This window comes from Vigna unguiculata, chromosome 11, assembly GCF_004118075.2.
Source record: "Vigna unguiculata cultivar IT97K-499-35 chromosome 11, ASM411807v1, whole genome shotgun sequence".
NCBI lineage: Eukaryota > Viridiplantae > Streptophyta > Magnoliopsida > Fabales > Fabaceae > Vigna > Vigna unguiculata.
Genome location: NC_040289.1, coordinates 25,899,962 through 25,910,571, shown reverse-complemented (window position 1 = coordinate 25,910,571; position 10,610 = coordinate 25,899,962).

The window sequence follows — 10,610 nt, the reverse complement described above, 5'->3', positions numbered from 1 at the left end:
CTGGATCTTTTGCTTCATTAAAAAACCCGCAAATTTGTTTCTATTTTTGTCACTCACAATATCTTTAATAAATAATGGATGAAATAAATAATTTGCTTTCAAATTATAGTACACGGGTTTTTTAAATATCACTCCATTTACCAAGATTTGAAAAATGATAGTAAACTACTCAAAATGAAATTTTAGTAGACTACTTTTAGTTTATGGAAGAAAGTAACAAAAGAAAAAACATAAAATGTGAAGTCCTCCATTTGATACAATTACTCATGTGATTATGATTGATACTCATATGATTTATTAATTTATTACTATTTATGTAAATATTTGTATTAACTATTTGATTTGTATCTTTTATGGGTTACATGTTCATGTTGTATCTATAAATAAGACTCTTCCTATCAATAATAAGACACACATTCTCTCAATCTCTATTCTTCCTTTACTTCTTTCCTTTATTATAATGAGAAAGGGAGCTAAAATGCAAGATGACCTATTTGAAATCCCAAAAGATTTATTTGACATAATGATTTGATTCTAGAAGAACCTCGGGTACCTGAAATTATTGAAAATGATGAGATCTCAATAAATTATATTATGAATCATATAATATGGAACCAAAATAAAGTCAATATTGACGAAACTTTTACATATAATATAGCGATGGATGCTATGAATGACAATGAGGATCAAGAACCAATGTTCACTAAAGATTGTCAACGAAGAAATGATTGGCCAAAATGAAAATATACAAAGAAGCATAATTAGATTTGTTTACTAAACGAAAGATTTTTGGACCTATAGTTAGCACACTTGAGGGTGTGGAACCCGTTGGGTATAGAGATGACAAATAAACTCGTCCGCGTGAGTATTGCCCGAACCCGTCCCCATTTTGACAGGAAATCCCCGCATTGACTAGGTATGGATATGGGTATGGGTGATGGATGTCCTTGGTGTAGGAGAGGAAGGAAATCCATGGAGAATGATGAGGAGGAGATGGAGTGCAACGGAATTTGGAGAAATAGATGAAAGTAGCTCTCAGAAATGGAGAATTTGGTGAAGATGAAGAGTAGAAGTGGAGCTATGGTATGGAAGGTGGCTAGAGGAGATGAAGGAGAAGGTTAGCCACGTATGCTCTCAAGTTAATAGAAGTGTGGAGTGATCTCAAACACTAGCATCTATTAGCAATTCAAGAGTAACCATTACAATATTTGAGTGGCTCTATTTATAGGCATATGGCCGGCCAAATGAAGAGAAAATGCAACAAAGATGAAATGCAAATGTAGCTTGGAGAAGAAGCTTGATTGTAGACCATGTGATGTAGTAGATGAGTCTTGATGATGCCAAGTGGCATATCACACTTTCTTTGCCCAAGTCACACGCACCATGCTTCCATCACATTCTTCTTGCTTAAGTCATGCTTTGCTTGCATCCAAATGGAGAGTCACTCAAGTAATTCTTGGCCAAAGGTAGCAAATTGGGCTCGGCCCAATTGATCCCAAAAAGTGTTATAGCTTTTATTGAAAGCAAAACCTAAACAATGGCCCAATTTAAATATAGACTACTTCCTTCATGCATCATCTCATATTTTAGAGATTTCTTTAGCCCATGTGAATAATGTAAAAAGTCCATGATTGACTTGATCATCTTGTGAGAGGCCCATGTGAATCTTTCTCACCATGCTTCTAGTGATTGGGCCTTGATGTGGGCTTAGGCTTATTGATGCATTTGAGGTTGGGCTTGTTGGGGTCACATCATCCCCTACCCCTTGAAGAGGATTTGCCCTCAAATCTTGGTGGTCACCTTCTTCATCAAAAATACCTACAAAAGGAACCAAATCAGTAATGTTGAAAGTAGGATGCACACCATATTCTGGAGGAAGATCCAATTGATAAGCATTATTATTGATCTTCTTGATGATTTGGAATGGACCATCACCTCGGGGACTAAGTTTGGATTTTCTTATATTAGGAAATCTTTCCTTTCTTAAGTGCAACCAAACTAAATCTCCTTCATTAAAAGACCGAACTCTCTTGCCCTTGTTTTTAGAATGAGCAATCTTTTCAACTTGGGCTTGAATTTGGTGTTTAACCTTCTCATAAAAATCTTTTATGAACTTGGACTTAGAAACCCCTTCTTTATGAACAAAATCAAAAGAAGTTGGAAGAGGTAATAAGTCCAATGGTGTGAGAGGGTTAAAACCATAAACTACCTCAAAGGGTGAGAGTTTGGTGGTGCTATGGACCACTCTATTGTAAGCAAATTCAATGTGGGGAAGATACTCATCCCAAGATTTATGATTCCCCTTAAGCAAAACCTTAAGCAATGTGGAAAGGGATCTATTGACTACCTCGGTTTGTCCACCAGTTTGTGGGTGACAAGAGGTAGAGAAAGAAAGTTTTTTTCCTAGCCTAGACTACAAGGTCCTCCAAAAATGGCTTAGGAATTTAGCATCCCTATCAAACACAATTGTTTTGGGTAAACCATGGAGGCGAACCACTTCTCTAAAGAACAACCTTGCTATGTTGCTAGCATCATTTACTTTGTGGCATGGTATAAAATGTGCCATTTTAGAAAAACGGTCCACTACCACAAATATAGAGTCAACACCCCTAGAAGTCCTTGGAAGCCCTAGGACAAAATCCATACTTATATCCTCCCAAGGGGTGGAAGCAACATGCAAAGGAAGATACATCCCTGCAGGCATTGCGTTAGACTTAACATGCAAACAATTCAAACAACTAGCGCAATGGTTTTGTATTTCCCTTTTCATATGGGGCCAAAAGAATTTCTCTTTAAGCATGGCCAAAGTTTTGGCAACCCCAAAGTGACCCATAAGTCCCCCCTCATGCATTTCTTTGATCAAAAGTTTTCTATGAGAACCTAGAGGAATACATAGGCGACCTTCTTTGAAAAGATATCCATTTGAGAGATAAAAGCCCCCTTGGGACTTAGTGAGACAATCATGATAAATGGTAGCAAAGAAGGGATCATGAATATACAATTCACATATGTTGTCAAATCCAAGAATTTGGGACCTAAGCTTGGCTAAGAGATTATATCTCCTTGATAGTGCATCAACCACCACATTATCTTTCCCTTTCTTGTACTTGATAACATAAAGGAATTGTTCCAAGTACTCAACCCACTTTGCATGCCTTTTATTCAATTTATGTTGGCTCTTCAAATACTTGAGAGCTTCATGATCACTATGGATAATAAACTCTTTTGTCACAAGATAATGTTCCTAAGTATGAAGAGCTCGCACAAGAGCATATAGCTCTTTGTCATAGGTGGGATAGTTACGAGAAGGACCATTAGTTTTTCATTAAAATAGGCAATTGGATGGCCTTCTTGTAACAAAACCGCACCTATTCCCACCCCAGAAGCATCACATTCTAGCTCAAAAGTTTTCTCAAAGTTTGGAAGAGCAAGAATTGGAGCTTGGGTGAGCCTAGTCTTGATATCATCAAAAGCCTTTTGTTGTCTTTCACCCCACTCAAAAGATATGTCTTTCTTAACAAGTTCATTGAGGGGTGAAGCAATGGTGGAGAAGTTGGGGACAAATCTTCTATAAAAACTTGCTAATCCATGAAAACTTCTAATGTCCCCAACATTCTTTGGCACAGGCCATTCTTGGATGGCCTTGACTTTTGCGGGGTCAACATGCACCCCACTCTTATTGACCACAAATCCCAAAAAGATGACACTCTCTACACAGAAAGTGCACTTGTCAATGTTAGCATAGAGTTGGTGGTCTCGGAGAAGAGATAACACAACTCTAAAATGACCCACATGAAGCTTAGAACTTGTACTATACACCAAAATGTCTTCAAAATAGACAACAACAAACTTTCCTATACAATCTCGCAAGACATGATTCATTAGGTGCATGAATGTACTAGGAGCATTGGTTAGATCAAAGGGCATGACTAACCATTCATATAGACCAAATTTTGTTTTGAAAGCAGTTTTCCACTCATCACCTTTTTGAATACGAATTTGGTGATAACCACTTTTGAGGTCTATTTTTGAAAATATTTGTGCTCCATGTAATTCATCCAACATATCATCTAGTCTTGGGATTGGGTGCCTATATTTTATGGTGATGTTGTTGATAGCCCTACAATCACAGCACATACGCCACTTTCCATCTTTCTTGGGCACCAACAACACATGCACAACACAAGGACTTAAACTTTTTTGAACTCATCCCTTGTCTAGCAACTTATTCACTTGAGTTTCTATCTCCTTGGTCTCAATTGGATTTGTCCTATAGGCGGGTCTATTAGGAAGACTTGCCCTTGGGACAAAATCAATTTGGTGCTCAATCCCTCTAAAAGGTGGGAGACCATGAGGGCCATCATTTGGAAAAATATCTTGAAATTCATGAAGGAGAGCACGAATGGAAGGAGGTAGATCCTTAAGAGAAGGATGTTCAAGACAAGTAAGGATTGCTTGACAAAGTAAGAGGAAGGGAGGTTGCTCATTATGAAGAGTGTGCAAAAGAGTTTTATGAGTTAAAAAAACTTCATGAGCAACATCCTTAGAAGAAGAAACTTCCTCTACCTTTGTCTTGTCCTTAGAATCTTTAGAAGCATTAGAGTTCTTGGAACTCTCTTCCTCTCTCCTAGCTCGCATTTGAACTTGATCACTAGCAACTTGGCTAGGAGTGAGGGGATGCAAAACAAAAGTTTTTGAATGATGTTGGAGGGTGATCTCATTGGTGTGGCCATTGTGTAAGGTTTTATGATCAAATTGCCAAGGCCTCCCTAAGAGAATATGGCAAGCTTCCATTGGGATTACATCACATAAAACTTTATCTTTAAATTTCCCAATGGAGAACTTGACTTTTACTTGATGTTCAACTTTGAGATCCCCATCTTCATTAAGCCAATGAAGTTTGTAAGGTTTGGGATGGGGTAACAAAGTCAAATTCAACTTCTCAACCAATCTTTTGTTACAACAATTGCAACAAGACCCACTATCAATGATCAAAGAACAAGTGTTTTTCAAAACCTCACATCTTGTGTGGAAAATATTTTCTCTTTGATCATTGAGAGGAATGCTAGGTTGGTTATTGAGAAGCCTCCTAATCATCAAAAGTTTCCCTTCATTTGGATATGAATGTTCTTGAGAATCACTAGAATGAGAAGTGTCGGAGTCACTTGAAGATGACTCCTCTTGGCTAGTGTAGAGGTCTTTGCCCTTAAGCACAATGGTGCGTTTGGTAGGGCATTGAGCGGCCACATGACCTCTACCTAGACACTTGAAACATTTGATGTCACTACCTCTTTTGTTGGTGGAGGATTCACCCTTGTCACTTACCTTTGTAAGGCTCTTATGAGTGGACTCTTTTTCTTTTGAAAAATCTTTCTTTTGAAAATCACTTTTAGAAAAAGAGGGAGAATCCTTGCAAGAAGGACGTCTCAAAAGTTGTTGCTCCACCTTGATGCTCATTTGAACAAGATCATTAAAATTGCGGTAGGGGAGCAACTCAACTTTATCTCTTATGTTGTAATTGAGTCCACTTAAGAACCTAGCAATGCTAAGTTCCTCTTCTTCTTCAATTTCGGCTGTCATGATGTAGAGCTCCATCTTTTGTCTATACTCTTCTATAGACATAGATCTTTGTTGGAGCCTTTGGAGCTTATCCAAGAGCTCTCTTTTATAGTAGGAGGGAACATGGCGAGCATGAAGGGCTTCCTTAAGATCATTCCAATACTCAATATCATGTAGCCCTTTTCTCCTCCTTTGGAGGACTAAGGAAGTCCACCAATTAAGAGCATGCCCTTGAAAGCTAAGAGTAGCTAAAGACACACGCCTCTCTTCCTCCACAACATGACTCTCAAACAATTGTTCTACTTTGGCAACCCAATCAAGAAAAACCTCAACATTATCCTTTCCATAGAAATGAGACAAATCAATTTTGACTTCCCTTAGGTGAGGAGGTATGCGCCTTTGCCTTCTTACATAAGGCGATTGTCTAAGGTTAATGCGCTCATCTTCCTCCTCTTCAAAATCATACTCATGCCTTGAAGGGGCACAAGAAGGCCTAGGAGAGGCATAGGTATTATGGTTGAGAGGGGTAAGTTGATTGGCAATTAATTGAAGATTGGCTTGCATGGAAGCCATTTGAATTTTAAGGTCCTTAACCTCTTGAGAGAGATTATTTAGGACTCTAGGATCAACCTCAACCTCCTCATCACCACTTGTGTGGAGGTTGTTTTCATCATGTTGTTGATGTTGGGTACTAGCACGAGTAGCCCTTCTAGTGCTCATGGTGATTGAAAGAACTTAAAACTTTAACAAAATGGTGAAAGAAGGAACCAAGCACAAATAGACCTCCAGGTTAGGCGAGGTGAGTCTAAAGACTTCTTAAGTACCAAGGCAAATCCTTGTCAAGATGTACTTGCAAAAGGTTTCAAAGATCACACAAATGTTTAAGGCTAAGTAGATAGAATCACTTGAGACACTAAGCACAAACAAACACAAACAAGACTCAAAGAAAAGAAAAGACTAACACTAAAAACGGACCCCTAAATGGCACAAATTTTAGAGACTCTGGTCATGGGATTGGTTCTACTATAATATGAAAAAGGTTCTACTTAGGAGATGGGATTGAACACCTTTGGTTCCCCAAGACACCTAAATAGGCCATGGATACAAATGAGAATTTGAAAGCATTTTTGGTTCACTAATTTGGTACTCAAAATGAAGCAACCTCAAGCCACTTAATATCTCAAATTTTGATGCTCAAAAGATGCAATTTCACAATCAAGGAGGCTTCAAAATGGTACCAAATAAGATGTGCCAAAAAGAAGTACAAAGTACAAAGAAATAAAGCCAAAAATAAGAAATAATGCAACTCCAAATGTGCTACCAAAGTGCTGCCAATTTGCACAAAATCAAGAGCCAAGAGCTTGGCTTGTAGCCTCCTTTTGATTTGAACAAAGACCACCACCAAGTAAGGCACTTGTAAGCACCTTAAGCCACACAAATGAAGTGCAAAACAACAACTATAGCCTTGGTTTTAAGGCCAAAACAGCCACCAAACCTGCACCAAAAAACAAAATAGCAAGAAAAATATACCAAGCAATGGAGTTAGCACACACACTCTCAAATGAATAGGTCCAAAACTCTCAATAGGTGAGGAAAAGGATAAGCACACAAGCTAAAATTCTACTTCAATATCCACCACCTAAGATGCTACCATATCATACAAACCATTCTAAACTCCATAGCATCATTAATCAACCAAAACCGAGAGACAAGTAGATAAACCCAAACAAAGGAGAAAGTAAGAAAAGCTAATTAGAAATGCTAAACCAAAAGAGAATTGAAATGAAACATGACTAGAAGGAGGTTCAAGAAGTGACAAGCAAAAAATTAAAGGCTGGAAAATAAAAACAAGCACCACAAAAGGAACCTAGAAAGGCACTAGAATAGATGAAAACAAAAACAACAGCAAAACAAAAGTGCTCAATCATATGGCTGAAGTACTCATTGCAAAGCAGTAGCAAATGAAGTGATGAATTGACTTCCAAAGCAAATCAATAATGAAGCAATATAGAGTACAAACTCAAGCCAAAATTCATGTGAAAACAAGCACTAAAAACACACAAACACGCACAAAACAACAATGGAACATTGAATTTTTGGAAACTGCAGTGCTAGAAAACAGAAATATGAGCCTCAACTTGCGTGATTTTTCATTTTTTTTTGTATTTTTCGTCTAGATGTTAACTAAATGAGGTAAAAATCAGATTGAATTTTGGTGCACTGAGTTACTCACAAAAAATAAAAAACAGAGACTGTGCATGCAGTGATTTGGTAGAAAATAAAAGAAAACTGGAGTAGATTTGCTCTCTGAAATTGGAGGAGATGTTCTATAGAAAGCATAGCTAAAGAACTTGATTATGAACTGAAATCAAGCATGAATCATAGAAGAACATCTTAGATACACAAAAGCACAATCCAATCGGTGAAATGGATGAAAAACAGTGAGGATTCAGGCCTTAAACATCCACACACTTCCTTGAAGGATCATAGTGTTTTGGTTGTGAGATGTGGCTCGGAAACTCAACCAAATCAGTAAGCAATGAAATTGAACGGTGGAAAAGAGGAATTAAGGCACAAACAAAGCATAGAACATGACTTAAACATAATTGGAATGATAAAATGCAAAGAAGGACTGAATTCACCGAATAAAAATGCAGAAAACTCAAGAACCAAAGAACAAGTGGTGGAAAACGAAAATGGAACCTAAAACAGATTAGCACCAATGAAGCAAGGAGTACTACAAGATGAATCAATGGAGATTCATGTAGCCTCAATGTCAAACGGTGGAGAGCAACAAGAACATGAAAAAAACAGCAGCAAAATCGAAGAAAACAGTGGAGAAGAGAGACAAAATGGAAATTGAAACAAGAGACAAGTATGGACCAAGAACCTTACCCAAACCAAGAGAATGGATGCACCAAAGGCTTGGATGGCTCTAGATACCAATTGATGGACGTCATTGGTGTAGGAGAGGAAGGAAATCCATGGAGAATGATGAGGAGGAGATGGAGTGCAACGGAATTTGGAGAAATAGATGAAAGTAGCTCTCAGAAATGGAGAATTTGGTGAAGATGAAGAGTAGAAGTGGAGCTATGGTATGGAAGGTGGCTAGAGGAGATGAAGGAGAAGGTTAGCCATGTATGCTCTCAAGTTAATAGAAGTGTGGAGTGATCTCAAACACTAGCATCTATTAGCAATTCAAGAGTAACCATTACAATATTTGAGTGGCTCTATTTATAGGCACATGGCCGACCAAATGAAGAGAAAATGCAACAAAGATGAAATGCAAATGTAGCTTGGAGAAGAAGCTTGATTGTAGACCATGTGATGTAGTAGATGAGTCTTGATGATGCCAAGTGGCATATCACACTCTCCTTGCCCAAGTCACACGCACCATGCTTCCATCACATTCTCCTTGCTTAGTTCATGCTTTGCTTGCATCCAAATGGAGAGTCACTCAAGTAATTCTTGGCCAAAGGTAGCAAATTGGGCTCAGCCCAATTGATCCCAAAAAGTGTTCTAGCTTTTATTGAAAGCAAAGCCTAAACAATGGCCCAATTTAAATCGAGACTACTTCCTTCATGCATCATCTCATATTTTAGAGATTTCTTAAGCCCATGTGGATAATGTAAAAAGCCCATGATTGACTTGATCATCTTGTGAGAGGCCCGCGTGAATCTTTCTCATCATGCTTCTAGTGATTGGGCCTTGATGTGGACTTGGGCTTGTTGATGCATTTGAGGTTGGGCTTGTTGGGGTCACATCAATGGGTATGGGGAATCCCCGATTTTTTCAATTGGGTATGGGGATAGGGATAGGGATGTACATATCCCCGCCATAATACCCGTCCCCACCATATCTCTATTATCGTTTAAATTATTAAAATATTCACAATTAATTAAATAACCATATATATATATATATATACTTTCTATTTTTTATTTCTTCTAATTATTTGGGTTGTCACGAAACTCATTCGCATCTCCAATATATTTTTTATCTTATCATAACCTTTATGTAATTATGTTAAAATGATGTATGTCAATTAAAAAAATTTGATGTCTAACATTTGAATATTTCTATTATTTTTTAATATTTTTATTTATTGTATATTTTCCTTTCACATTAGAATGTTTAATACTCTCAATTTAAGTGTTTAATAGCATAAACCTTTCATTTACTAGGTAATATAAAAAAAGCTTTACTTATTATTATTAATTTTTGTTTCATTTGAAGAACTTTTTTGTTTTGTAAAACAATTTTTGTTATTTCTCAACCATTCAATTGAGTATATATGGTGATATTTGAAAAGTTTTCTTAGATCTCTAAGATATTTTTCATCTTATCATACATTTAATTATACATTTGTTTTCCTTTTGTGCAATTCCTTTCAATAGTCTCCAAATTGTTTATAAGACACATATTTGTTAATTTTTTAATATTTTATTTCTAGTTTATTTTCATCGTGTAGAATACTATTTCGATAAATTTTATCTAATTATTTTTTATTTTCTAACTCATTACAATAATACTTTAATTTTTTTCACTATAATTGTGTAAATATTTTTTATTTACTTCAATATAAAAATTTAATGTAATTGTCATGAACATTTTCTTATCACCATATATTGGAGTTCAAAAGATACAAGATCTATGTTAAAATTTTATTATTATATTTATTATTTATTCTTTGTGTCATTTTGATCAAGTGATGTATTATAACTTTTATTATTGTATAAAAAAAGATTCTTTATAATTTAAAAAATTGAAGTAAACAAACATTTAAAATATATTTTAATTTGAATATTTTTTTCCTTTTATATCTTTTTAAAAATATTTTTAAATTTGATCAACTAGGTTTCACTAATGTATGCAAATTTAATAAATGTTTTGGTTCTCATGAAATTTTATATGGTATTCTAATCTAAAATGTAAACAATTATAATTTATTTCAAAGTATTTGATATTGAAGAAACAACCATCCTCATAATATTGAATATTTGATAATTTTATGTTTACTTTACCGTAAATTTTTATTATTTTATAAAAAT